Genomic DNA, 24,225 nt, shown 5'->3' on the forward strand with positions numbered 1-24,225 from the left:
GGACAAGAAAAGCAGAAAGTCCTGAATTTAAATATTAGGTTTCAAAGAGATGCATAACCTTAAAAACTGTAAATAAGTGCTACAGTCCAAGGGCCCTGTTTACTAAGCTGCACTGTAGGTGTGCTAGCATTTTTAGTGTAAGCTAATGCTAGACTTACCCATATATTCCTATGGGTGTCTCTAGCATTAGCGTGTGCTAAGTTTTAGTACTAGCTAAAAATGCAAGCACACCTTAGTGAACAGGGCCCCAAGCATAGGCGCCCCGTATAAGAGGCTTGGGAAGGCTAAGCCTCCCCAGCCCAATCTTGATCATGTGAGCTACTGCGGCCTTGTGGAAGGCGCTGGGCCTGACGTCACTGCTGCTGGCGCCGGGGCTGGAGAGCGTCACTCGGCTCCTGCTGTTCGTACTGCGGGGCGGCAAGAGCGGCGCTCGGCGTCCGAAGTGCTCTTCTTCCCGGCGCCACCCACGTGCACGGAAGCGCTGCTGCGGTCAAGCCGGCCCCTGCGCTGCGCCTGCGGCCTGCCACACGCCGAGAGCTCGCTGAGCCGCCTCATGCTGCGCCTGTTGTCGGCCCGCCGCAGCCTCGAGCTCTGCATCCTCTCCTTCTCCAACCCGCAGCTGGCGCGGACCGTGCTGCTGCTGCACCGGCGGGCCGTGCGGGTCCGCCTCATCGCTGACTCCGATTACATGGCGGTGAAAGGCTCGCAGGTCGGAGTGTTGCGGAAAGCAGGTATCGCAGTGCGGCATGACCAGCACACGGGGTACATGCATCACAAATTTGGAGTGGTTGACAAAACTGTTCTCATCACGGGCTCTCTTAATTGGACAACACATGCTATCCAGACCAACAAGGAGAACATCCTGATCTTGGAAGATGTTACAGTGGGCCAGCATGATCAGGCAAAGGTAGAAAAGATCATTTTATTTTCATTGTAGTGTTTGGAATATGTCCACTTTGAGAATCAGGTGCTCAGCATTCAAAGTTTATATTTATTTACTGATTTATGGCATTTTATCCCACATTAAACATGAATTAGGGTGTTTTGTGGCTCTACATGAGAATTGTGATATTATGATCCCTTGTTTCATATTGTTGACGGTCTGCATTTTCCGTATGGATGGTATATTGGTGTATTAGGTTCTGCCCAGTGTAATATTTATGGTACAGTAAGGTTCTGAGTGTGTTTTTGCACAAAGTTGTGCATAGTGTTTTGCAGTTGAGCAACCACTTTATTCTTTGACATATGATACATATCTAATATCTAAATTTAATAAAAGGTATTAATTGTGACTTTTATTTTTATTTATTTTTTTCTGTGTGTTATCAGACAATTATGGATTTAAGCTCCACCCCTGGCCCCACCCCTAACCCCGCCCCCTTTAGCCTCCCCAAACAGTTGGGCCACCGACCGCCTATGGCCCCAAGTTTCTTCCTAGCAGATTAATGAAACAAACAATCTTGGTGTAGCCTTAAGGAAGTCATTTTAGAAGTATCAAGTATTTAAATAGGTATACTAAGAAACCTAGATCACATAAATGTACAAATAATAATTTTAGAAGGCCACTATTTGCACATGCCCATGGAGATATTTTAAGGGAGTGTTGTGGAGGTGTGGTTCAGCCATGGATGAAAAACAGATATATACTTTCCATTTTAGAATGGGCAGTACATATCTATTTAAAAAAACAACTTCCATATCCAATTTTGCACCTGCCTTGAAACATTGGTACAGTTACCAGCTTAGACCTAGAGTCTATAAATCTAAATTAACCTCTTCTCCCAGCAGTGACATAAGACAATCCTCTACCCAGACTCCTTGGCACCGATCTTCACCCCCCTCCCTATACCTTCCCTTGTGGCACATAGAGGGGCATAATCGAAAGGGACGCCCAAGTTTTGCTGAGGACGTCCTCACAAAACGTCCCGGTGGAGGGGCGGGGAAACCTGTATTATCGAAACAAGATGGACGTCCATCTTTCGTTTCGATAACACGGTCGGGGATGCCCAAATCTTGACATTTAGGTTATCCCTAGAGATGGTCGTTCTTAGACTTGGTCATTTCTGATTTTCGGCGATAATGGAAACTAAGGACGCCCATCTCAGAAACAACCAAATGCAAGCCCTTTGGTCGTGGGAGGAGCCAGCATTCGTAGTGCACTGGTCCCCCTGACATGCCAGGACACCAACTGGGACTTCATAAATTGCTCCCCAGGTACATAGCTCCCTTACTTTCTGTTCTGAGCCCCCTAAACCCCACTACCCACAACTGTACACCATTACCTTAGCCCTTACGGGTGAAGGGGGGCACCTAGATGGGTACAGTGGGTTTGTGGTGGGTTTTGGAGGGCTCACATTTACCACCACAAGTGTAACAGGTAGGGGGGATGGGCTTGGGTCCGCCTGCCTGATGTGCACTGTATCCACTAAAACTGCTCCAGGGACCTGCATACTGCTGTGATGGACCTGAGTATGACATTTGAGGCTGGAAAAAAATATTTTTAAAGATGTTTTTTTTAGGGTGGGAGGAGGTTAGTGACCACTGGGAGAGTAAGGGGAGGTCATCCCCGATTCTCTCCGGTGGTCATCTGGTCAGTTCGGGCACCTTTTTGTGCCTTGGTCGTAAAAAAAAATGGACCAGGTAAAGTCGTCCAAGTGCTCGTCAGGGACACCCTTTTTTTCCATTATGGGTCGAGGACGTCCATGAGTTAGGCACGCCCGAGTCCCGCCTTCGCTATGCCTCTGACATGCCCCTGTGAACTTTGGTCGTCCCCGTGACGGAAAGCAGTTGGGGACGCCCAAAATCAGCTTTTGATTATACCGATTTGGGTGACCCTGTGAGAAGGACGCCCATCTTCCGATTTGTGTCGAAAGATGGGCGTCCTTCTCTTTCGAAAATGAGCCTGATAATCACCCAATGAACCCCCCCCCCCCATCCTGCCCCTTAATCCTTGGCTTTTACTGCATATTTCCTCATTGGCTAGTGGGGCACAGGGGCAATCTCCAGATGCTTGTGCCCCATAGGTATGAAGGTTTAAATTGGCACCTCTGCCTTCCAAGTGATAGTGCCATAGTACACTTCTTATTTGTCATTTTGACCTCTATCAGTAATACCAATAGATTACTGCTAGGGGGTCAGATGTGCCATTTTGAACCTGGGTACCAACAGGACAGGAGCTCGTTAGGATCATCCCTGCACCTATACTGGGCACCAGGGAACCCCCTGGTAAAAGCCGAGGGTGTGGTTCAGAGACTTCTTCTGGATGAAGGTGTCAGAGGGGTTCAAAGATGGATGGGTTGATGGTGGTAGTGGTGGTGTGTCTTGTGTGGGAAGGGGAGGTGGGTTACCACCAGTAGCCCCTTAAGAGATAATGAATTTCCCTTGGGGTCCACTATTATGTGCAGCCAGGAAGTTGCAATGTTTCTGGCTGAAGCAAAGCAAATGTGTAAGGTGCTCTTTTTCAGGATCTTAATTGCTTTAATTGCTGCTCCTGCTAGACATGCTAGTAAAACTCCATGTATATGTCAGTGTCATTCTAAGTATTTTACTAAAGGCTCCTTATTCAGCATAGCACTTGGTAAAATAAAGGGGGAATTGAACATGCCCCAACCTGGACATCTCAATTCAAAACTTTCAATGGCCTATCTGAAATGGGTCTTTATATCTTGCAACATCGCAGCACTTTGTAAACATGGAAAGGGCTTTCATCTTTCCTATATGACACTATTAATGCTATTTGAAATTGGAAATGAATCATATGCTCAATAATCATATGCTAACGCTTTACCTCATAATTAGGGTATTTATTATCAGCTGGGGGTTTAGGGACAATTCATTAAAACATTCAAATATTTAAAACTGAGCTCTACTTTATCTAGAGATTGCTTTATGTGCTTATGGAAAGTGTTAGGCTAAAACCCCCAATTTCATGATACCTACTTACCTTCTTTGGCTCAGAAATTTTCAGATGGTTACGGTAATGCTAGATATGTGAATTTTAGTGTAACATACATATTATGGAACATTAGACAGAATTTTTCCCCATATGGAGACAACTAATGACCAAAGGCACTAACCGGTGCCAAAATGAATTTAAACATACATGATGTCCATCAATAGTAAGATAGCGTTAGAAAGTTTGATATCATCCAATTAAATTTTCTGAAATTTAAACTGATCAGATAGGAAATGGCCTCCTTCTTTAAAGGAAATATGTTAAATGCATGATCTAAGCATTGCACAAATGTGCATTCCACAAAGTGGATGGGTGAGGATGTTGAATACAGGGTATAGGGGATGTATGTGGATATACATGTCAGCTACTCCCTTCCCTTTCTATCTCCTCTTTCACCCCTTCTCTGTTTTCTCTTCTCTGCTCTTCAGTGCCTTCCTTCTCTCCCTTCCCCTTTTTTACCCCCCTTCTTGCTCTTCCTACTTCTCTTCTGTGGCCTGTGATTACAGTTATGCTATTGTGGGACTTGTTGGATTATTTGTAGTAAATAATTAGCAGATTTTAGTACACACAGCTTCAGCTTTAGAAATGTTAATTTCTTTCTTCATCTCTCTCTCATTCACCCCTGAATAAATCACTGCTGAGTCACTTTAAAGTTGAAGTAACAAAACATCTGTTTACTCACAGTTTGTAGTTAGATTATAATCAGACAGGCTTATATATACATATTACTATACATTTGTATTATCAGCTCCTTCCATGTGCTTAGATGGTAATGGATGCTCACACCACCATAGATCCTCTCAGGTTAGGAGAGATCATGAGCTCCATGTGCTCCATGTGCTGCATGTGCTGTGTCTGACCCCCACAGGAAGTTGCATAGCTGTGTGACCTCTCTAAGTAATTCACATCAGAGGTCACAGAGTAATCACAGAGAAATAATAGGTGACAGGCAATGCATGTAAAATACAATACATTCCAACAAACCCCTTCTCATGCATAACTGTCATGCAATTATTTATTCATACAAAGTCCAAGCTTTATACGCAGATTCACAAAACGTTCTCTGGGTAACGGTTTGGTCATGATGTCAGCTGTCATCTCACTGGTGTGACAATAGTGTAGACTGATGACCCCTTCTTTCGCCAACTCTCGCACGTTGTGGTATTTCGTTGCGATGTGCTTGGTGCGTGACTGAACCTTGTCATTCTGTGACAGTCGGATGCAGCTCTGATTATCTTCCATTATCTGGATTGGTCTCTGTTCAGCTATTCCAAAATCCAGCAAAAGTTTTTCAATCCACATCAGTTCTCTGCACACTTCCGATACGGCCACATATTCAGCTTCTGTAGAAGACAGACTCACAATACTTTGTTTATGACTGGCCCATGAAATTTGTACATTTCCATACATAAACACATATCCACTTGTGGATTTATAATCAGAATGATCCCCTGCCCAATCTGAATCACAGTAACATATTAGTTTTGGATTACTATTGGCTGAAATCTTTAATTTACAATCAATGGTACCCTTTAAATACCTTACCATCCTTTTAACTGCAGTCCAATCTGATTTGGTAGGTGAGCTGACCCTTCTGCTCAAAATTCCTACTGCATTTGCTATATCAGCCCTGTATGTGGTAGCTAGATATAAAAGCTTACCTATGGCTGATCTATATTGGATGTTATCTGGTAAAGGTTCTCTTACTGTTTCATCCTTCAGAAAATCAGTGATCATGGGAGTGCTTACAACTTGGGCATCTTGCATACCTAAACTTTCAATAAGCTCATTTATTTTCTGCTTCTGGCTTAGAAGATAAGAACCATCATTTTGTTTCTCAATTTCTATACCAAGATAGTATGACACATTACCAAGTTCTTTTATCTCAACATTCTGGTTTAAACACTTTACAATGTCCTTGTACTCTTGCTCACTTTTGCTTGCAATGAGCAGATCATCAACAAAAGCTAAAATGTATGCATATTGTCCATTTCTGCACCTAGTGTACAAGCATTTATCTGCTTCACCTTGCTTAAATCCTAAATTTGTCAATATTTCATGCAATTTTTCATTCCAACATTTTGCACTTTGCTTTAATCCATAAAGACCTTTGTTTAATTTACACACTAGCTGTCTTTGTTTTGTATTTATGAAACCTGTTGGTTGTTCCATGTACAAGTCTTCAGTTATATCTCCGTGAAGAAACGCTGTTTTCACATCAATGTGGTTGACTTGCATGCCTTTTGAGACTGCAATGCTCAGAAGTGTTCTTATTGTCGTGTGTTTCACTACAGGTGCAAACACTTCATCAAAATCTTCTCCATATTTTTGAAGATATCCCTTTGCCACTAATCTGGCTTTATACCTTTCCACTTTTCCTTGTGCATTCCTTTTTAACTTGAATACCCATTTGCATCCTATAGCTTTCTTGCCAGGAGGTAATTTTGTAAGAATCCAAGTATTATTTTTATCCAATGCATCAATTTCTTCTTGTGCAGCTTTATGCCATTCAGCAGCTTCTTCTGCTGGCATTTTCTCAATCTCATCCCATGTTAAGGGCTCTTGAGCTTCTGCTGACTTTGTTAGGTAAGACAGTCTTGGGGGTGGAACACCTTTGTTTTCCCTGGATGAGCGTCTGACAACAGGTTGGTCTGACCTTTCCGCATCCTCTAAATCTGAGAGTTCTTCTCCAATTGATTCCCCTTCTCCAACTGTACTGTCTTCTTCAATGATCCTTTCTGTGTCTGTTTCCTCTGCCTGTTCCTCGTTAGATACAGATGAGTTGCTTTCAGACATCTGCCTTGGTATGGCATTTATATACACTGGCATGTCTATTATGGTTCTAGTTTCATATTCTGGATGATAAGGCTCATCTGGGATAATCCAGCCTTTATCAACCCTTTTGTTTTCATCAAAATATGTAACATGTCTTATGCCAACAATGCCAGTTTTCAGATTTAAAATTCTATATCCTTTGTGTCCTGGAGCATAGCCAACTAAAATGCCCCTTTCTGTTGTGGAATCCAGCTTATGCCAACTTTGCTTTGGTACATGAGCATATGCTGTACTTCCAAATGTTCTTATGTGTGACAGGTTTGGCTTCCTACCATGCCATGTCTCATGTGGTGTGCGCTCAGCGCCTTTAGTTGGCATTCTGTTTTGTAGGTACACTGCTGTGAGAATGGCTTCCCCCCATAGTCTTTTAGGGAGATTGCTATCTGACAGCATACATCTGGTCATTTCCACAATTGACCTAAATTTTCTCTCTGCAACAGAATTTTGCTCTGGTGTATAAGCTACTGTTGTGATATGTTGAATGCCTTCTTGTTCTAGAAATGTGCGCATGCTTTGTGAAGTGAACTCACCACCATTGTCGGTCTGAAGAACCTTTGGTTTTCTTTCAAATTTATTGCTCACCATGGCTACGTATTTCTTCAGCATGTCTGTGACTTGACTTTTCTCTTTCAGCAAATAGGCCACACAGTATCTAGAGAAATCATCCAAGAATATTAGCACAAATCTGTTATTTCCCAATGATGGGATATTAAACGGTCCACATAAGTCACTGTGTATTAAGTCCAGCACTTTATTACTCCTATTTCCTGTGTATGCAGGAAATGAGGGTCTTACACCTTTTTGAGTAACACAGTCTATGCATTTCTCCATTTTACCAGCATCTGCACTTATCTGAATGCCTGTGGCCAGTTGCTTACTGTAAAGATCCTGGATCACCTTAGAATCACGATGTCCCAGGCGGCGGTGCCAGATTTCCAGACTACATTTACCATCATTCTTCCTTACTTGCGCCATATGTGAGGCTTCACCTGAAATGTTCAGCTTATAAACATCATTATGCATAAAAGCTTCAGCATACACTTCATCATTTTTAGAGATTGTGCACTTACTGTTTTCAAAATGAATCACAAATCCCTTCTTATCTAATGTAGATACACTAAGCATATTGCAAACTGCTTGGGGAATATACAAGACATCACTTACAGGAATTTCTTTAACTTCATTAGACACTTTGCATTTTAAGAATCCAATGCCTTTTGCTTGGATCTGAGCAGTCCCTGCGTTTGCAGTTTTAAGAATACCTTCCTCTGGACACATTTCCTGAAAGAAATCTTTACAATTGGTTAAATGGCATGTGCTCCCCGAATCCAAAATCCAAGTACTTTCATTTGAATTATTATTTACCATAGTCAAAGATTTTTCTGCCATTAGAAAGCCCTTGTGTTTATCTTTGTCCTTCATACATTTCCTGGTTTGAAAATTCTTTAGTTCCATTGGCTTAGGTGAGCTAGAGGGAGTGTTTTGTGTTTCCTTACACCATTTAGATACATGTCCCTCCTTTCCACATGAGTAGCAAATCAGCTTGCCCTTGGGTGGAGTTTTCCCATAGCTCCGCCTTCCTCTGTTCTTTGCCAAGACATTTGTTTCATTTCTCTCTGACTTGCTTTGAGAACACATCTCCTCAGAATCATTTATTATGCATTCCTGCCTTAGTTTTGATGTTGCCTGTTCAAAAGATTGCCCTTCAATGGCCTCATTTACAGACCTAAAAACATCAAACTTCTTTGATAGTGAGGTAAAAAGAAATGCTCTTTTCAATGCATCACACATGGGAATTCCAGAAAGTTCTAGCTTTTGAAATGAAGACATAAGATGCATAATGTGATCATTACATTCACTTTTATCCCTTAATTTGGTTTCATTCAACTCTGCCAGCCAAATTGGTTGCTGCTTTGCATATGTAGTTGCATACATAGTTCTCAGTTTATATAAAATGTCCTTTGGTGTATCTTTTCCCTCCACTAATATGGCTTGTTTCTCTGAGAGAGCTTCCAAAAGCATGCACTTCACATAATAGTTTGCATTGTCCCATTCAGCCATATTTTCAGCTGTTCTGTCTTGGTCTAAGCATATATTTAATCCTTTTGCTCGAAGGAGACATATGAATCTTAGTTCCCACTTCTGATAATTAAACTCAGTTAATCTAGGCACCTTGAGAGAATAGAACAATGGTGAATTTCTTCCCTCAGCCATTTTCTTAGCCTTCTGTCTGCTGTGTGGGGGGAGAGAGAGACAGACTGAATCTTTCCTTTAAGACTTAAGAGAAAAATGTGGCTTTTTTTTCTGCCTGGTAATATTTCTCTTCTTTTTCAATTCCTGGACCCTGGGCCCATAACCCTTTTTGTTGGATTATTTGTAGTAAATAATTAGCAGATTTTAGTACACACAGCTTCAGCTTTAGAAATGTTAATTTCTTTCTTCATCTCTCTCTCATTTCTTCAGCTGGTGGGAGATGGTAACCTCTGTGACTCTTGGTTCATCATGTCACCACACATCCAACCTGCTGCCAGTGGGGGAAGGCATTTTGCTTTTCATCACATTGCCATGGGTCTGCTGGCTAATGCTGCTCTCCATGCACATGTAACCTACCCCGGCGCCTCACACACACCCCTCCGGCTCAGCTCCCACTTTCCACCTGGGCGGGCACATAGACAAAGTCCAAATGTTCAGTCACACTCACACTGGCAGAATCACACGAGCTGGGCATAGGCTGGGGCCGGACTTACTCCTGTAGGCCAAGGCTACTCTTTCTCTGGCCACACATCTCCAAGAATTAGTCAGCAGTCTCAGCTGCAGAAAACTTTAACTGGCTTTACTAACAAACTTGGAAAAACAGTTCATAAATATCAACTTGGTCTGTACAATTCAGGGTGTTTTTCTCCTTCAGATGGTCAGCATAGTGCAAAACATGATATCAGGACATTTAGGGTTCTCAGTTCAAATCTTATTTCCTCTATTTATAAAAAACAGAAACAGTACTTGGCGATTTTCCTCTTGATTAATCTCGGTCCACATTCATCTCCACACACAACTGTTGCAGTTATTCCAAATATTACACAGTTCCTTTTACATTCCTCTGATCATGGCTCGGAGAGATGGAGTGAGATAACTATCCATGCCATGTCCCCTTTAGTCCTTGATCCTTTTCTTTTCCCAAATTCTCCAGCTCACATGAACTCTTGGACTTAGAAGCAGCAAGAATATTATGTGGTTGAGCCACACTATTCCCTTACAGCCTATAATCCACTTACAGGGATTCCATTGTCCTCTGTCCCATTCTGGAACAAGGTCCATTCATTCATGCAATGCAAGTCCTGCCAGAAGTAAGGCAGTCCCGCTTCCACTTCTCCCACCTGAGGTGATTATACTGCGGCTAGGAAAGCGAATAGAATGTTGGGTGTTATTAGGAAGGGTATGGAGTCCAGGTGTGCGGATGTTATAATGCCGTTGTATCGCTCCATGGTGCGACCGCACCTGGAGTATTGTGTTCAGTACTGGTCTCCGTATCTCAAAAAAGATATAGTAGAATTGGAAAAGGTACAGCGAAGGGCGACCAAAATGATAGTGGGGATGGGACGACTTTCCTATGAAGAGAGGCTGAGAAGGCTAGGGCTTTTCAGCTTGGAGAAGAGACGGCTGAGGGGAGATATGATAGAAGTGTATAAAATAATGAGTGGAATGGATCGGGTGGATGTGAAGCGACTGTTCACGCTATCCAAAAATACTAGGACTAGAGGGCATGAGTTGAAGCTACAGTGTGGTAAATTTAAAACGAATCGGAGAAAATCTTTCTTCACCCAACGTGTAATTAGACTCTGGAATTCGTTGCCGGAGAACGTGGTACGGGCGGTTAGCTTGACGGAGTTTAAAAAGGGGTTAGATAGATTCCTAAAGGACAAGTCCATAGACCGCTATTAAATGGACTTGGAAAAATTCCGCATTTTTAGGTATAACTTGTCTGGAATGTTTTTACGTTTGGGGAGCGTGCCAGGTGCCCTTGACCTGGATTGGCCACTGTCGGTGACAGGATGCTGGGCTAGATGGACCTTTGGTCTTTCCCAGTATGGCACTACTTATGTACTTATGTACTTATGTACTCTGTTCCCAAGTCGGGAACACTACTGCAGGTGCCTCCTGTCTTGTTCAGAGGCTTTCATACACCACACTTGCAAACTTCTGCTTTGGAACCCAGGACTTCCCCCTCATTGCTATGGGTCTCGGTGCAGGGTGGGCTACCAAAGACCAGAATTTTCTCCAATAACCTCTTCTATTATTTCTCATGTCCTGCCCCCTGGGGCTGGGCTTTATCCTGATTTCCTTACCAAGCTGTCAATAGCAGTTCTGTCTCCTTAGTACCCACCAGAAAACCCTTCCTCCCACCCTTTAAGCATGGGCATTTTAAGGGTGGGGGGAGTCATACATAGAAATAAGATGTATATAGATGGACTAAGATGCAGATGTTCTTGACAACAGATGTGATCATTTTTGTGCAAACACACCTAAAAACTCAGAATGAGAGGCCAGAAAATGTTTGTTTTGTGCCATTTAGGGGAATATTCATTTTGTCTGGGGTGTCCCCTCCTTGTGTTGTCATGGAAGATAACACAAAACAAAAATTTTCTGGCACCCTTCCAACTCCTCACAATCCAAACTCCCCCCATGCACACCCAGGCCTCTCGCTGGTAGTCTAGGGGAGTCTTGCGGGGGAAAGTGATGCCGATTCACTCCTACCCTTGGCATGGACAAGGTCACATCCAATATGGCAGCTGTGGCCTCTCTTCATAGTCTTACAGTACTGCTAGTACTATGAAACTAGGGAGAAAGGTCACATCTGCCATATTGGATGCAGCCACTGCCATGAGTAGGAGTGGATCAGCATCACTCCTACCCCACCTGAGACCACTAGACCCAAAGGGAGGTTAACCTGAGGTGGGGGAGGGGGTTATTTGGAAACCTGTCTTTGGAAAATGAACCCTGCCTGTTTACACTTGCTAATGACCATAAATGATAGAAGAATTGTTGTTGACATTTCTTCTTTGTGCTTATCCCTACTAAAAACAGGTCAGTATTACCTAAAGTGAGATTACTTTATTAACACTGTGAAAAAGCAAAGTATTTTATTTTCAAAGAAATTTCATTGAGGAGAAGGTTCACTGCAATGGAAATATTTATTTTTTGACAGTATAAAATTCATTTATGAATATATCTAGTGATATAATGCCTGACATTTTGCTTCTCTTAGATTGGTCTGTAGCCCAATAATCAATAATCAAAATCAAATGCGCTGCATTAACTGAATTAGACAAGGGTTCTTTGAAGACATTTAATTCCCCTGACCTCTAATTCTGGACACATTCATCACATTGCTTAATGGACTGTGGTTGAAGCAAATGAGGAGTAATGCTAAGAGCAGTGATTTTGAAGGTGCTCCCATACTCTTACAAATGAAAAATAAATGTTTAGATCCTTTATACTGCACGGATTGTTTTAGTAACTAACTTTGAACTGGTTTACTAGAATTAAGTTCTATGACCCAGATTTAGGAGTCCTGTTACTAAGATGCAGTAAGCTTTAACTCATGCTTACTGCAGCAAAAAAGGGCTTACCACAGGGCACGCTGAAGTAAAAAAATATATATATACCGTATTTTTCAGACTATAAGACGCACCGGACCATAAGACGCACCTAGGTTTTAGAGGAGGGAAATAGGAAAATATTTTTTTCCTTTTTCCCTCCTCTAAAACCTAGGTGCTCCGGTGCGTCTTGTCCGAGTTCGGGATCGCCCTCCCCTACTCACGTCAGCGATGTTCCCTGGTGGTCTAGTGACGTCGGGGCAGGAAAGAGCCCCCTCTTTCCTGCCCAGCGCGCTGCTCTCCGTCCTCCTCCGTGGCTCAACCCTGGCCTCCGGGTCTACTTTATGTGTTTCCCCCATGGCCCTTGATAGGGCGCCTGCTCTTGCGGATTCGGCTGCACCCAGGAGAAGTGGTCCTCATCGCCCCAGATTGGCCAAGGAGACCTTGGTATGCAGACCTCCGACAGATGCTCCTGGAGGCTCCTCTGCCGTTACCTCTGGTACCGAACCTGTTGACTCAGGGACCGGTAGCCATGGAGGACGCCGGCCGCTTTGGTCTTACGGCATGGCTATTGAGAGGGCGCAATTGAGGGATAAAGGTTATTCCAATAAAGTTATTTCCACTCTCCTGCAAGCCCGCAAGCGGTCCACTTCCGTGGCTTATGCCAGGATTTGGTGCCTGTTTGAGTCTTGGTGTGCTTCCAGAGCCATTGCTCCAATGCGGGCTCCTGTCTCGCCGATTCTGGACTTTTTGCAGGATGGTGTACAAAAAGGCTTGGCCTATAATTCCCTGCGGGTGCAGGTGGCAGCGTTGGCCTCCCTTCGTGGTAAGGTGGAAGGCGTGTCTTTGGCTGCTCACCCAGATGTGGCACGGTTTCTTAGAGGGGTGCTTCGGCTCCGACCTCCAGTGCGAGCACCCTGTCCAGCTTGGAACCTGGGGCTAGTTTTGAAAACCCTGCAGGCATCTCCTTTTGAGCCGCTTCGGCGAGCATCGGAGAAAGATTTGACACTGAAGGCCGTTTTTCTGGTGGCCATTACCTTGGCGAGACTGGTGTCAGAGCTCCAGGCGCTGTCCTGTAGAGACCCTTTTCTGCAATTTTCAGAGTCCGGAGTCACGGTTCGGACCGTGCCTTCCTTTATGCCTAAGGTGGTTTCAGCCTTTCATCTAAACCAGCCTATTTTCTTGCCCTCTTTTTCAGAGGAAGAGTTTCCAGAATCTTTTGGGCAGCTGCACCTTTTGGATGTGCGCAGGACTCTGCTGCAGTATCTGCGAGTTACTAACTCTTTCAGGTCTTCTGATCATCTGTTTGTTTTGCTATCCGGTTCTCGCAGAGGGTCTCCAGCGTCTAAAGCCACTATTGCCCGCTGGCTCAAAGAAACTATCTTTTCAGCTTATCTGCTGGCCGGCAGAGTTCCGCCTGTAGCCTTTAAGGCACATTCTACTAGAGCGATTTCTTCCTCTTGGGCTGAAACTGGAGCACTCTCTCTTCAAGAGGTATGCAGTGCATCAACATGGGCTTCTAAGCTCTCCTTTGCCCGACATTACAGGCTGGATGTGGCTGCCAGGAGGGATGCGTGTTTTGGTGCACAAGTGCTAGCGCGTGGTGTGGCTTGTTCCCACCCTATCTAGGGATTGCTTTGTTACATCCCATACGTAATGGCTTCATCTGCTTGATGACAAGGAAGGGAAAATTAGGTTCTTACCTTGGTAATTTTCTTTCCTTTAGTCATAGCAGATGAAGCCATGAGCCCTCCCTGTATGATTGTCTGTATGCTGTGAATCTGTTTTTCAGGTTCTGTTCTAATTTCCTGAAGTTCCTTCCTTGGGAGAAAGTTGGAAAACAATCTTCAGGATTCATGTTCAGTTTAAATTTAGGAGGATGTGTTCATTCCCTCCAGCATGTTTTTTTTGGAGGATGTGTTGATTCTCTCCAGGAGGCGCGTGTGTTCCCCTCCAGTTCTATAAATATTCAAGCCAGAAGCCAATCACCAATCAGATGAAGAGGGTGTGGTGAGGTGAAGAAAATCCACAGCCAGTCAGCAGCTCAGGCCCAAAAGTCCAGATAGCGATCCTCTGCGCCTGTAGAAACGACGATCCCAACAGCAGTAAAAAGGAGGCGGACACAGTGAAGAGCAGGCGCCCTACCAAGCATATATATATATATAAATATATATTCAAAGTGAATCTCGCCGAGACCGTCAGGCAGCAAACAGGAGGACGGAAGAGGACGGAGAACAGCGCGCTGGGCAGGAAAGAGGGGGCTCTTTCCTGCCCCGACGTCACTAGACCACCAGGGAACATCGCTGACGTGAGTAGGGGAGGGCGATCCCGAACTCGGGGGGAGGGCGATCCGGAATCGCTACCTTCGGACTATAAGACGCACCCCCCATTTTTCTCCCAAATTTTGGGGGAAAAAAGTGCATCTTATAGTCCGAAAAATACGGTATATATTTTTTAGCGCTGGGGGGGGGGGGGGGGGGTCTGGGGGCAGAGAGTAGGCATGCTCTGCTCTAAACCCAGGATTCTATATATTTTGCCTTCATTTCCACCTGGAAATCGAAGTGTATTCTATAACAATGTGCGCAACTTAATTGGTTAACTAGCTAATCAACGCTGTCAATTGGATATTAACAAGCAATTATCAGCACTAATTGGCATTCATTAAGATTTATGTGCACAACTCGCTAAGTGTATTCTGTGATGTGGTGCATTTAAATTCTAAGTCTCATGGTTCAGAAGGGGCATGGTCATGGGCAGCGTAGGCATTTCTAAAATCTATGCGCTTTGTTATAGAATACACCCGTTCTGTGCCTAATTTAGGCATCGGAATTTATGCCAAGTAAAACATGATGTAAATTTGATTGAGTGGAGAGGCGCTTGGCGTATTCTATATACCACATTGACATTTAAGCCTATTCTATAATATATAAGCTTGCTTTAGAGAATACACCTAGGCATATTTTTTTCTGTGTGGACGTTTTGGCTGCCATATATAGAATCTATCCCTAAATGGTTAGCACAGCTGTATTGCCATACACTAACCAATTAGCATGTTGTTAGAACATGAGCCCTTAGTGCCTAAAAAATAGGTGGCTATACCTATCTCCAGCGGCATCAATCGCTCACCAGCTGCGCTTTTCTCCTGCACTGCCAACCGACCAGTCGGCGGGGCCTCCGATGATTCGCCGAGGAGCTTATCGGAGGTCTAGGCTGAATCTGAGGCTGACGGCGGACGGCTCAGCAAACGATCCTGGCCCATAAAACTGCAGCTTGGATTGGGGCTGGGAGGAAGTTACACGTTCTTCTGAACCCTCCTGGAATGTTCCTGCTAACTGCTCCGGACCCCACACACCAAGGACTGACTCGGGTCCAGCTTGGTAGGGCGCCTGCTCTTCACTGTGTCCGCCTCCTTTTTACTGCTGTTGGGATCGTCGTTTCTACAGGCGCAGAGGATCGCTATCTGGACTTTTGGGCCTGAGCTGCTGACTGGCTGTGGATTTTCTTCACCTCACCACACCCTCTTCATCTGATTGGTGATTGGCTTCTGGCTTGAGACTGCTGGCTGTGTTTGCTGCCCTCTGCAGCTCCACTGGAAGGATTTAGTATCTACCCGCATGTGGCATTTGCCATAATACTTTCTGTGGTGGTTGATGCCAGTTTGAATGCCAACTGACTCTAGTGGACTCCAAATGAACATGTTTAATCCTTTCTCCACTTGTACATTTCTTTCTTTAGTTTACCTCTCACTCTCCATCCCTACAACTGACAACAACAACTTTATTCCCATTATTCATAATCCATACAGGTTACCATGTAGCTCTTCCACATATAATATCAAAAATTACCATTTCAATACCATCCCTGCCAAAGACCGTAAGCTTGTTAAAATCTATCCTTCGCATACCTCTTATTCTACCATCCTAATTGGCTATGTTAATGCCAGATCTGTGGTCAATAAAGCTGCAATCATCACAGACTGGATTGTGTCAGATAACCTAGACCTGGTCTTTATCACAGAAACCTGGATCCATAAACAATCTGATCCTGTTTTGCTTGACTTATGCCCCTCGGGCTATAAACTTGCCCACTGGCCACGGTCTGGGAGGCGAGGAGGTATTGCCCTAATTTATCACTCCAATTTAGTAATAGAACCCATTGCAGACTCTATTTCGCTGCAACTTGAAATCACTTCTATCAGAATCTTCAATAAAACCTTATCTAGTGATCTGACCTGTGTCCTATTATATAGACCGCGTAGCGACTGGAACGAGGCACAGCCTATTTTTGCTGATTTTGTTTCTAGTGCATGTTTGGTCAGCTCTAATATACTTATTCTGGGTGATATTAATCTGCATCTAGAAAACTATTCATCTTCCGACATGAGAGACTGCCTGGGCTTCCTCCAATCCTGGGATTTTTCCTGCTGGATTCACCTAGCAACCCACTCTAAAGGACACACGCTTGACCTCCTCTCCCTAAAATCAGCCTATGACCACACTTTGCATATATCCTATGCTAATTGGTCCGCAATTCCTTGGTCGGATTATTTCAAACTACACTGCTCCATCTCATGGCAGGTGAAAGGCCCGCCATACTCCCGAAATCGAACGACTTATTACAATAGAGGTTATATCGACCCCAAAGAATTTTGGCAGTTAATGTATGAGACAGATTGGCCGAGCCGATGGATTCCGTTAACTTCTTTGCAAATTGGGACACACGATGTAGAAGAATCTTGGACGCCATTGCTCCACTAAGAGCAAAGTCTACAAAGTGGTCTGCTGCTGCACCATGGTTTAATGATGATCTTAAACAACTCAAGACCACATGCAGAAGACTCGAAAGGGTCTGGAGAAAGCACCAGGACACTCAAAATCTAAATGCATGGAAGACATCTCAGAGAAAGTATAAATATGCTATTAGACACTCCAAGAAACTTTACTATAAATCTAAAATAGGCCAGATTACAAAGATTTGAAACAACTCTACTCTTTAGTTAACAAACTTACGGATACTACAGCGCTCACATCTGTTCAAAAAGGTACTCCGCCTGCTGCAACTTTGGCCAAGTTTTTCAAAGACAAGCTCTTAAAATTGAAGAATTCCCTAGCACTGTTACATCCACATTGTCACTGTAATCTATATATCCCATCCACGAGCACAACCAGAAATCAGTGACAGCAGCATAGGCAGAAGAATTGGGAGGGCGAGTGAGTCCCTAGCTGCACCAATATTTTGTCCAACACCGCAGGAAAAAGCATGGAGAGCTTGGGGGTGGGGCCATAAATTGGTTTGCTTGACCCTTCTATACAAACATTTATTCTGCTGCCCATGGCCAATAGTTTTAATTGGGAATGAGCTAGGTTTTAAAAAATATATTTCAAAGTATCTTTAACGTATGATATTAAATAAAACATTTTTTGAAAAGTTAAAACTATGTTTTATGATTCCAAACATCAAACAATGATTTACTTAGGGGCCAATGTATTAACCTATGTAATTTTGTGAGGACTGGTGGACTTATTTGCATGCAGCTTTGCTATCCATTAAGTAAGCTGGGCAGTAAAAGTGCACATGAAAATTTGCTCCTGCAATGGCCTAATAAAGATAGCTGTAACTCATTTTTGTAAAAATGTGCCTTTAAAGCCTATTGGTGTGCTCATTTTTGCAATACAAGATGCACAACCCTCTCATGATAGCTGAGCTTCTGGGTCCTTGACTGGTCCCTGATCCCCCTCCCTGATGACTGCAGAAACTCTAAAGCCCCACTTTTCACAAACTCCAGTGCTATCCATTTTCATTCTTACTTACTATACCTTTTCTGTCCCATTCTCATTACTTAGTGAGAAACACAAATCTCTGATTAAAAAATTCAAAACCTACACAAAAACTGAGACACAGAGGAGAACTATGCATAGATCAATGAGTTTGGAAAAGGGACTTTTAAAATTCTGTGCATTCAAAACTATGACTGTATTTTATGAAAGGTTTGGCAAACACGCAGACTTTTTTTTTTTAATAAATGAATTATGTGTGACACTGCCAAAGCAATAGGTATGTTTGTTTATTTATTTATTTTTTTGTGAACACAAGGACATGAGTAGCCATACTGGGTCAGACCAATGGTCCATCTAGCCTAGTATCTTGTTTCCGACAGTAGCCAAGCCAGGTCACAAGTACCTGACAGAAACCCAAATAGTGGCAAAATTTCATGCTACAAATCTCAGGGTAAGCAGTTGTTTCCTCCATGTCTGTCTGAATAGCAGACTATGAACTTTTCCTCCATTAACTTGTCCAAACCTTTTTTAAACCCAGATATGCTAACCACTGCTACCATATCCTCCGGCAAAGAGTTCCAAAGCTTAACTATTTGTTGAGTGAAACAATATTTCCCTCTATTTGTTTTAAAAGTATTTCCATGTAACTTCCTTGAGTGTCCCCTAATCTTTGTACTTTTGGAACGAGTAAAAAAATCGATTTACTTCTATTCATTCTATACCACTCAGGATTTTGTAGACCTCAATCATATCTCCCCTCATCCATCTCTTTTCCAAGCTGAAGAGCCCTACCCTCTTTAGCCTTTCCTTATATGAGAGGAGTTCCATCCCCTTTATCATTTTGGTTGCTCTTCTTTGAACATTTTCTAATTCCGCTATATCTTTTTTGAGATTCAGCGACCAGAACTGAATGTAATACTGAAGGTGTGGTTATACCATGGAGCAAAAGAGAGTAATATGTAGTATTTTGGGTCTTATTCACTATCCCTTTCTTAATAATTCCTAGCATCCTGTTTGCTTTTTTGGCCACTGCTGCACATTGAGCAGAAGATTTCAGTGTATTATCTACAATGATACCTAGATCATTTTCTTGAGTGCTGACCCCCAAGGTGGATCCTAGCATCAGGTAACTATGATTCGGATTATTCTTTCCAACGTGCATCACTTTGCATTTGTCCACTTTAAATTTCATTTGCCATTTGGATGCCCAGTCTTCCAATTTCTTAAGGTCTTCCTGCAATATTTCACAGTCTGCACTTCTTTTATCAGCCTTGAATATTTTTGTATCATCTGCAAATTTAATCACCTCACTTATCTTTCTGATTTCCATATCATGTTAAATAGCACTGCTCCCAGTACTGATCCTTGCGGCACTCCACTGTTCACCCACCTCCATTGAGAGAAATGACCATTTAATCCTACCCTCTGTTTTCTGTCCAATAACCAATTCTTAATCCACAGCAGAACTTTGCCTCCTGTCCCTTGACTCTTTAATTTTCTCAGGAGTCTCTCATGAGGAACTTTATAAAAAGCTATCTGAAAATCTAGATACACTACGTCACCTTTATCCACATGTTTATTCACTTCTTCATAGAAATGAATTAAATTGGTGAGGCAAGACTTCCCTTGGCTGAACTCATACTGATTCTGTCCCATTAAAATATGTTTGTCTATGTGTTCCATAGTTTTATTCCTTATAACAGTTTCCACTATTTTGCACGGCACTGATGTCAGGCTTACCAGTCTGCAATTTCCTGGATCACCTCTGGAACCCTTTTTAAAAATCGGCATCATATTGGCCACCCTCCAATCTTCAGGTACTATGGACGATTTTAATGACAGGTACATATTACTAACAGCAGATCAGCAATTTCATACATGAATTCTTTGAGTACCCTTAGATGTATGCCATCCAATCCAGGTGATCTACTACTTTTTAATTTGTCAATTTGGCTCAGTACACCTTCCAGGTACACTGAGATTTTTTTCAGTTTCTCCACATCATCACCTTTGAAAATCATTTTCAGGTACAGGCAGATCTCTTACATCTTCTTCCATAAAGAACAAAGAATTCATTCAGTATCTCCGCTATGTCGTTGTCCTCCCTGAGTGTCCCTTTTGCTCCTTCATGATCTAACAGTTCCACACAGGCTTTCTGTTTCTGATGTACCTGAAAAAGTTGTTTTTGTGAGTTTCAGCCTCTGTGGCAAGATTCTGATACGCTGTCTGTGACTGTCCCAGCGCTGTTCCTCTGCTGCGTTCCACTAAAACATGAAGTTGTATCAGAAGGGGGTGGAACACAGCAGAGGAACAGCGCTGGGACAGTCACAGGCAGCGTATCAGAATCACTGCCATGCCAACAATCCCCCCCATCAACATAAACATTAAGTAAGATGGACAGGGAAGGTGAAGGGAAGGGAAGCGAGGGAGACCTTGGATCGGGTGGTAAGAAGGGGAAGAGATGGCAGACTTTGGGGGCCCCCTGGAGCTGTGGGGCCCAGGGCAGCTGCCCTGTTTGCCCACCCTAATGCCGAACCTGAGGTCAGCCCATGGCTAGAAGCAACTTATGAGCTGCTTATCACTTTGGGCTGAATATTACCCTCAGTGATTTTTAGGAGGCTACACAGTTTGCCACCTGTACCTCCTCCAAGTTGCCCTCAGAAACTGCTAACAGCTAGGTTGTACAATACTGGCTCATATATTTATATTCTAAAAGATTGCCCAAACCATGCTCAGAATTTCGCTCATCAAATAATTATTATCAAATCATCAAAATGCCCTGAAAACATATTTGTTCATTAGGCCACTGGGGTTACAAACATCATTTTTAAGTGGAGGAGTAGCTTAGTGGTTAGTGCAGTGGACCTTGATCCTGGGGAATTGGGTTCAATTTCCACTGCAGCTCCTTGTGACTGTGGGCAAGTCACTTAATCCTCAATTGCCCCAGGTACAAATAAGTACCTGTATATACTATGTAAACTGCTTTGAATGTAGTTGCAAAAACAAAAACAACACAGAAAGGCAGTATATCAAGTCCCATTCCCTTAAGCTTGAATTTGTTTTTTATTTGTAATTCCTGATAGTTGTTATCAGTCTCTTAATCCTTGAGTAGCTCTAACTCGCCTTGAATCTTATTTAAGAAAGCTGGCGAGAGATAAATCCCTGTCAACATGACATAACATACTAAATTTCCATGTTCTACTTATATTTATAGTTCAATTTGCTGGTGTAAATCTGCCATTTATGCATCTACATGGTGCCTAAAGAGGTCAATTTAGAAACATCTACATGTTTAAATAGTAGTGTAACCCAGGTCTTGCCACTGGTTTGGGCTAGCTCCGGTCCTGACCTGGTTCATAGGGAAAAACAATGAATCTTTCTCTCTTAACACTCTATCCTTCCTCCACTCAGCTCACCACACATCCAGTCTCCAGTTTCCACTAAGCAAGCATGGGAGTGGGTCAAATGGTCCAGAATAGTGAACTGGTGTGTTGGGAGTATATCAGGGTTTGTCAGGGTGTCGCTCCTCTCAGTCTAAGCAACCTTTCTCACTCACGTTCCAAAGGAACATACAGTACTCCAGGAGCTTTATGAAAATGCAACTCCAACTTTACCGTAACTTCTGCAACCAGTTAATAACTTGTCATACCTCTTAGATATTTCCAGTTCATCAAGTACCAAGATAGTGTTGTTTTTCTCTGCGATTGTGTAGACGCTTATAGGAAAACAGGCAGTATTGTCAGGCATTATCTATTATTCTGCAAGATATAACAAGAAACTTGGGATGTTTTTGACTCCTGATGCAGGCAGACTCTCGCCGAAACATGGCCTGTGTCGGGTCATTTTTCGAATAAATTTTCATTCATTGTCCCAGTCTTGAAGGCCCTTGTGTGCTTTTCCCCACAGGTCATAACATTATTTTTCCAACCCAGTAAGAACACCTTATTCAACAACAACACATCCATTTTTATTCAACACATCAGTTTTCCATATAATTCAAACACATTTGTTTTTTAAACATTATTTCTTATTACATATTCTCTCAAATCAACCAGTAACATTATCTCTACATTTCTTTATTTTCTCTTATCTCTATTTTGTAACATCACTGTCAACAGATTAAATTCTGAACCTGGTTCCAACCAGTCTCTGTTTTTTTCATAATTCAACTCAGTCCAGTACATGCACATGGTTCAATAAACAGGGACACTAAGTCCAACTGGCATTACATTTAGTCCAGCTATGTGATCTTGGCGGTACTACTTGGGGTTTGGTTTATCCTTCCATGTTCCACTCAGTCATGCATGGGATGCTTGGAAAGATCTTCCAGCATAACTGAGGCGAGTCTTCTCCTCAATGCGCTTCTGGAGAGACTCCCCTATCTGCTGTTTCAACCACTGGGAAAAATCTGTTCCCTGGCAACACCCCTCCAGGTCGGGCTACAATTGATGAGGCAGACACAGTTCTCTTTAACTAGAGTTTTTCCTTACATCTAAATTTCCTGAGTGTGCATTCCTTCAGACTACTTGCTACTTATGTGCCCCTCCATCCACACAGGGAGACAGCGGCACAACCTGCACATTCTCTCCCCTCCAGCTGCACCTGGAACCCAGTCTCGGGGTTTGCCATCTCTTTTAGGGCTGCTCTGTGGCCTGGCTCACTCAGCTCAATCGTCTCCCAGCTGTTGCATCCCCCAAACCAGTTCCCCTTCGGTGTCGTCTGGGGGCCAGTCTGGGTTCAGCTCTTGGAGACCGGGTTGGCTCTCCTGCCTCTGCTACCCGTATGAGCTCTCCTGCTAGTCATCCACTGGGGGGCTCTTGAGCCAATGATGTGGGCTCACACTCATCACACAGCTATTGGAGTGACACAGGTTCCTCCTCAAGCCTCACAGTGGCAACATACGAATCACCCCAATGCACTCCTGTTAGCTATGGTTACTTCCAGCATAGCTCCCCTTAAGGGTATTCCAAGTCTTGGGTCAGTAACAATCTTGCTCCTTTTTACTAAATTGGTATTCTGGGCCTCACTATCACACCTGACTATTAGCTGCACCCTTCTCTGGAGGTGTCTGACATCACACGTAGTGCTTGGTTACCACCCTCTCACACTATGTTCAATATCAGGCAAGCCAACAGTCCAATAGAAATGACCATTTCCTGAATAAAACAAGGACCTGCCTTTTACCCGCTGCAGTAAAGATGTCAGAACACGTGCTGATGCCAGCGCAGGCCCCCTTTTGCTGCAGCTTCTTAAAAGGGGCCCTAAAAGTGTGGTTATTTAGCAAGAATTTATTATTAAGTAATTGAATGTATTCGTTTATGTATTGTAATTCCTGGATATTTTAGTGTCCAGCTTCTTGATTGTTGTAATCTGCATAGGAGATTGTGGAATAGAAACTTTGAATAACATATAACGTGTATAACATATAACATCTTTGCTAACTGTGAATGTAGTTACCACGCAGTAAAAATCTTTTCTGTGTGGTAACTCTATGGGAACTCCTTCAACAGATAGTGCAGAGGCTTTGCACTTACCACGTAGTGATTTCTACATCTAATTCAGGGTGAGTGCAAAATTTTACCTCACTTTAGTAAAAGGGCCCCTTAGTTTATTCCGAGTCACATCATCCATTGCCAAAAGACAATATGAAAGATTTGATATCAGGGCAAAAAAAGATTTCAATATCAAATGTTAAATTGCTTTGCACTTCAACACTGATGCCCTGTGGTCTAGGGACACTCATAAGAGAGAACCTCATTATTTACATGAATACTATTTGTAATTGCCCAGCTTAGAAACTGATGAACAAAGGCATTTTGGAAAGCAATCAATTTGAAACCTAATTTGTTGAAGAAATGAACCATATAAACAAAATGCCGCTCGCAGTTTGACTAAAATGAAATGTGCTTAACGAGCCCATCATTAATCGTGATGCTCATTATGACAGACCACAGCTACATACAATGTTATAAATCTAAACCACTCTTTATAAAGCTGTAATATGGTATTGTGTGCATTCAGAATCAACTGAATCACTAAGACTTTTTGCTTTCATTCTGTGTCT

The 24,225-nt window shown here is 43.0% G+C and overlaps 1 pseudogene; it reads left to right on the plus strand.

Moving 5' to 3' along the window:
• The first annotated feature begins 311 nt into the window (after positions 1–311).
• Positions 312–22,982, plus strand: LOC115462166 (annotated as a pseudogene).
• Positions 22,983–24,225: the final 1,243 nt, after the last annotated feature.

The sequence above is a fragment of the Microcaecilia unicolor genome, chromosome 2, assembly GCF_901765095.1.
Source record: "Microcaecilia unicolor chromosome 2, aMicUni1.1, whole genome shotgun sequence".
NCBI classification, from domain to species: domain Eukaryota; kingdom Metazoa; phylum Chordata; class Amphibia; order Gymnophiona; family Siphonopidae; genus Microcaecilia; species Microcaecilia unicolor.